The sequence below is a fragment of the Pituophis catenifer genome, unplaced genomic scaffold (assembly GCF_029215685.1).
Source record: "Pituophis catenifer annectens isolate HBS135680 unplaced genomic scaffold, rPitCat1.0.hap2 SCAF_4, whole genome shotgun sequence".
Taxonomy (NCBI): Eukaryota; Metazoa; Chordata; class Lepidosauria; order Squamata; family Colubridae; genus Pituophis; species Pituophis catenifer.
This window is the reverse complement of record NW_027256884.1, coordinates 13624436-13630435: the sequence shown is the minus strand read 5'-3', so window position 1 is coordinate 13630435 and position 6000 is coordinate 13624436.

Genomic DNA, 6000 nt, shown 5'->3' with positions numbered 1-6000 from the left:
ATTGTGTTATAATATTTTTTTAAAAAAAAAATGAAAAAAAAAAGGAGAGATTCAACCTGGAAATGAGGACGAACTTTCTGACAGTGAGAACAATCAACCAATGGAGCAGAAGTTGCCTTCGGAAATTGTGGAAGCTTCATCACTGGAGACTTTCAAGAAAAGATTGGACTACCATTTGTCAGAAATGGTGTAGGGTCTTGTGCTTAGGTGGGGGGTTGGACTAGATGACCTATAAGGTCCCTTCCAACTCTGTTAATCTGTTACATTCCAGATAGATAGCTGACCAATCTCTTCTTAAAGAAGCCTCCAGTGATGGAGCAGCCACAACTTAACTTGAAGTTAACTTAGCTTTCCCTCTTTTAGATACATTCATCTTCAATTCCCAAATTTACTATGGTTTTGGCCACTGGCTGGGAATTTTGGAATCCCATTGGTCTTACCACAAAGGGAAAGATCAGCTGACAAAATCCTGATCCCTTCCTTGCCTCTGTCCATCTAAGACCAAAGAAATCCCTTAAGGTTCACTGAGTCCAGGGTTTCCTTGGTTCATAAAGCTGCCCTGAAGATTTAGCGAAGGGTTGTGACTTGAACTCTGGACTTTACAGCTGATACTCTTCACTCCTACATTACATTAGCAATCCAGTATATATACAAGTGTATTTGTTTGTTTCCTCTCCCCCCCTTAATATGTCACTAAGTATGTTCCAAAGTTTATAGAGAGTTCTTGCTACAGCAGCTTATTTCTGGTTCATTTCTTCCCAGCAGAACACAGGAAAATTAATGAATGCAAAGATACTTATAGTTAGAACGTAAAATAGTAGAATTGTGTTCTGCCCCAGCTACGGATCCCAAAGAACACAGCACACACAAACTCTGAACAAAACTTAGTTTACTCAAATAACGCAGTTTTAGCAAATGCCGGCTGTTAATAAGCATTCTTAACAGCCTGCCAGAATTCCACAGATAAGATAATCAGAGTCTTACTGGAGTTGGCAGAAAGCCCAGAAGCAAAGTTGTAGAAATATCCCAATGCAATGATTAGCAAACTAAGGTTGTTTCCTGCAGCTTGTTACAAGCTGCCATTCTTTCTTAAATAGGCTAAGGGCGTGGCCAATTAGCCCCAAGCCTTACTCTCGAGGAGACCTCCTCCTGAAGAACCACTCCTGCCTTTTGGCAGATCTGCATGTCCGTGCATTGAGAAGAGGCTTCTCCTCTTCAACTCTTCACTTAAAGGAGCCTCTGGAGGTTCTGAAGGCCCTGACTGAATCCCTGCCTCTGGCACTACATCTTCTTCAGCCTCCTCGCTGTCCGACTCAAGTGTCGACTGCACAGGCTGCTGACGCAGCACCACACCAGCCTCCTCGTTGTCAGGATCAGCAACAATCTGTGCAGGCCGCTGGCGGGCCACAATAAATTGGAAGGGACCTTGGAGGACTTTTACTACAACCCCCTATTTGAGCAGAAGACCCTAGACCAGGGGTGTCAAAATTGATTTCATTGAGGGCTGCATCAGGGTTTGACCTCAGAGTCCGGGGTGGGTGTAGTCGGGGTGGGCGTGGCCAGCTTGACATCACTCGTGTCAGGGGCACCTGTGGCCCAAGCGGTCTGCCAGAAAAAAATGGGCTTCCAAGCTCTGTTTTCGACTGGGACAGCCTCCTGCAACCCTCTGGCAGCAAAAATGGAGCTCGGGAGGGCCATGTTTTCACTGGCAGAGATATCGCAGGCCGGTCCTTCACTGCTTCCAGGGCAGCCCCACAGGCCAGCTCTAAGCACCCCACAGGCCAGACCTGGCCCCGAGCCTTGAGTTCAACATCCCTGCCCTAGATCATTCCAGACAAATGGTTGACAAGTCTCTTTTTGAAAGCCACCACTGAAGGAGCACCCACAACTTCTGGAGGAAAGTCGTTTCATTGCTTAATTGTTCTCACCTGTAGGAAATTTCTCCTTAGTTCTAGGTTGCTTCTCTCCTTGGTTAGTTTTCAACCATTGTTTCCCGTCTGGCCTTTCGGTGCTTTGGAAAATAGGTTGACCCAGTGGTGAAATCCAAATTTTTGGAATTTTTGTTCATTACAAAGTTATTTGGAAGTGGTATCTGACCCCAATAAGACTTTTTCAAATGGATAATAAAGTGGATAAAATGTGTTGGAGATGTAAAGTGGAACTTGGGACATACACTCATATGTGGTGTAAATGTAATGGGATTGAACTTTTTTGGTCTAGGATAGAAAATGAAATATTTGAAATGATTAAGAAGAGGGTCAAATTGAAATCGGAAACCATATTATTATTAATATTGAATGAAACAACATTAACAACTGGAGAAAGAGAATTGGTGAGGATTTTGGTTATAATGGGGAGAATTATAATTGCTAGATATTGGAAATTAAACGTTGACTTAAAATTAGAAGAATGGTATAATGAAATATGGAAATTTGCATTAAATGATAAATTGACTTGTGATATTAAAATTATAAGTGGTATATACAAAGAGAATGTTTTTTGGAACACTTGGCAACCATTTGTGGACTTTGCACTTGGGAGATTGGATGAATCGGCGCCAGTACCTTATCAAAGAGATTTTTGGAAGAATTGAAGACTTTAATTTCCTAAAACTTCCTTTCCATTTGTATAGCACGTTGGGGGGAAATTTTTTTTCTTTCTTTACTATTGATTTTTGTATTATTATTTTTTTTGTTACTCTTTAACAATAAAAATACAATAAAAAATTTAAAAAAAAAAGAAATCCAAATTTTTTTACTACCGGTTCTGTGGGTGTGGCTTGGTGGGCATGGCAGGGGAAGGATAATGCAAAATCTCCATTCTCACCCTACTCCGCTACCAGTTCTCCAAACTACTCAAACTACTCAAAATTTCTGCTACCGGTTCTCCAGAACCTGTCAGAATCTGCTGGATTTCACCCCTGGGTTGACCCCTGGCAGCCCCTCAAATATGGCTGGTTAGCATTAGAAAATTAGAGTTAGCACTAGAGAATGGTGCTGGTGAGGCAGTGAAACACAACCAGTTACAATTGGACAGGAATATGAAGAGCAGATAACCAGAAAGCAAAATATGCTGTGCTGGGCATAGAGTAAACTATCCACCACATTCACTATCTAAAGATCACAACTTTTCCATATTTATATGTGGTTCTTTAAAAAAAGAAGAAGAATTGGAATGACCAAAATTGTAGCAACAGCCCAGACCTCAAGACTTCCTCAAGTCTACAAAGTTTAAACTCCCTCCAAGGTGTTGCAAATCTCCTATGGACAGATGGTAGAGCTGAACTAAACTTGGCAGTAAAGTCATAAAATGAGGCAAAACTCACATTTCTCACTTAGCAACATAAATTCTGGGCTCAATTATGGCCGTATGTCATAAATCGAGTAATACCTGTATGCCAGGGGTGAAATCCAGCACGTTTGGACAGGTTCTGGAGAACCGGTAGCGGAAATTTTGAGTAGTTCGGAGAACCGGCAAATACCATCTCTGGCTGGCCCCAGAGTGGGGTGGGAATGGAGATTTTGCAGTATCCTTCCCCTGGAGTGGGGTGGGAATGGAGATTTTGCAATATCCTTCCCCTGCCACGCCCACCAAGCCACGCCCGCCAAGTCACGTCCACAGAACCGGTAGTAAAAAAATTTGGATTTCACCATTGCTATATGTATATTTATTGATAAACTAGAAAGCAACATTCCATACATTCATTCCATACAAAGGACCATACAAGTAGTCCTCGACTTAGAGCAGTTTGTTTAGTGACCATTTGAAGTTACAACCACGGTCAAAAAAGTGACTTACGACCACTTTTCACACTTATGGCCATTGTAGCATCCCCATGGTCATGTGATTTACATCCGGATGCTTGACAAGTGGTTCATATTTATGACGGTTGCTGCATCCTGGGGTCATGCGATACTCTTTTGCGACCTTCTGACCCCCAAAGTCCCTGGGAAAGCCAGATTCACTTAACCGCCGTGTTACTAATTTAACATCTGCAGCGATTCAGTTACGAAATGTGACATGAAAAATTGTACAATGGGGCAAAACTCACTTAATACATTTCTCACTTAGCAACCTTAGCAATTTTGTTGCGGTCGTCAGTCGAGGACTACCTGTATAAAAGAGGTATGTGAAATTAGTCCTTAACTTCCTAGCTTTGCCCAGCACAATTTTATACACAAATCATGTTGCCAGGGTTGAAATCAAGCAGGTTCTGGAGAACCGGTAGCGGAAATTTTGATCAGTTAGGAGAACCACAAATACTACCTCTGGCTGGTCCCAGAGTGGGGTGGGAATGGAGATTTTGCAATATCCTTCCCCCAGGAGTGGGGTGGGAATGGACATTTTGCAGTATCCTTCCCCTGCCACGCCCACCAAGCCACGCCCACCAAGCCACACCACACCACACCCACCAAGCCACGCCCACAAAACCGGTAGTAAAAAAAAAAATTGAATTTCACCACTGCATGTTGCCTAATTAACCACGATACCCATAAACCTGCTGCTGATGCTATTACGGGTTTTGAGAAATGCTGCCTGATTATGATGATAGTCTGGCTATAATTTTTTTTTTTGAGACAGAAAACAAGAAAGAACCAGAGCTTCAACCCTGCCCCCACGCCCCCCCCCCACCCACCCACCCAACAGGAGGGACCAGACCCAAACAAATTAGATCAGAACGCATTTGTCCCTTTCTCCTTTGAACCAAGAAACTTTGTGAAAAATCTCCTTTCTAAAGAGAGTCCAAACTCTCTCTTACCCGAAAGGCCCCCCTTACACACACACACACACACACAGACACACACACTTTCTTTTCTCCAGCAATATGGCATTTCCCAAGCCCAGAAAAGATATGTTATTGCTGCAGATGGTTGTTCAGCAACTGTTGTGCCCATTATGAACTGATTATTATTATTATTATTATTATTATTATTATTATTATTATTATTATTATTATTATTATTTGAATTTATATACCGCCCTTCTCCCCGAAGGGACTCAGGGCAGTGAACAGCCGAAAATTAAAATAGCATACAATATAAAAGTTAAGATAAGTAAAAATAAATTAAATTAATCGGCCTCCCAATTTAAAACCCCAAGCTATACATTTAAAAACTAACCCATAAAACCTATTCAGGCCAATGTTTTTACAATGGAAAAACAAATTTAAGGAAAGGTTATGTCCTTCTCTAGGGATGCGGTGGCTCAGTGGCTAAGATGCTGAGCTTGTCGATCGAAAGGTGCCGCATAATGGGGTGAGCTCCCGTGACTTGTCCCAGCTTCTGCCAACCTAGCAGTTCGAAAGCATGTAAAAAATGCAAGTAGAAAAATAGGGACTACCTTTGGTGGGAACGTAACAGCATTCTGTGTGCCTTTGGCTTTTAGTCATGGCGGCCACCACCATGGAGACATCTTTGGACAGCGCTGGCTCTTCGGCTTTGAAACGGAGATGAGGACCGCCCCTTAGAGTCGGGAACAACTAGCACATATGTGCGAGGGGAACCTTTACCTTTACTTAGGGGGGCAATGCTCATCTCTTTTTCTTAGCTGAGGGGAGCCAGCATTGTCCGAAGATGATTCTGTAGTCATGTGGCCAGCTTGGATATATGCCGAGGCACATGGAACGCTGTTACTTTGCCACTAAAGTGGTACCTATCTATCTACTCACATTTTCATGCTTTCGAACTGCTAGATTTGCAGGAGTTGGTGCAAGTAACGGGAGCTCATCCCGTCACCTAGCGCTGGGGTCTCGAACCTGAGCTGTCAGCTTTCCAGCTCAGCATCTTTATTAAACATGCATCCATCACATACCCCAAGTCCATGCTTTAACCAAAGAGAGGAATGGATGTCATTCCCAGGGGTTTGCTTTGTGTGAATCAGGACACTAGGACACTGTTCTCATCTGAAGAAGCTGAAGAAGCTTGCTGGATGAGAAGCAAAACGTCTTCAAAGAAAAACCAGAAAGTCCAGTTGCCTTTTGAAACAAAGCACCTTTGGGAC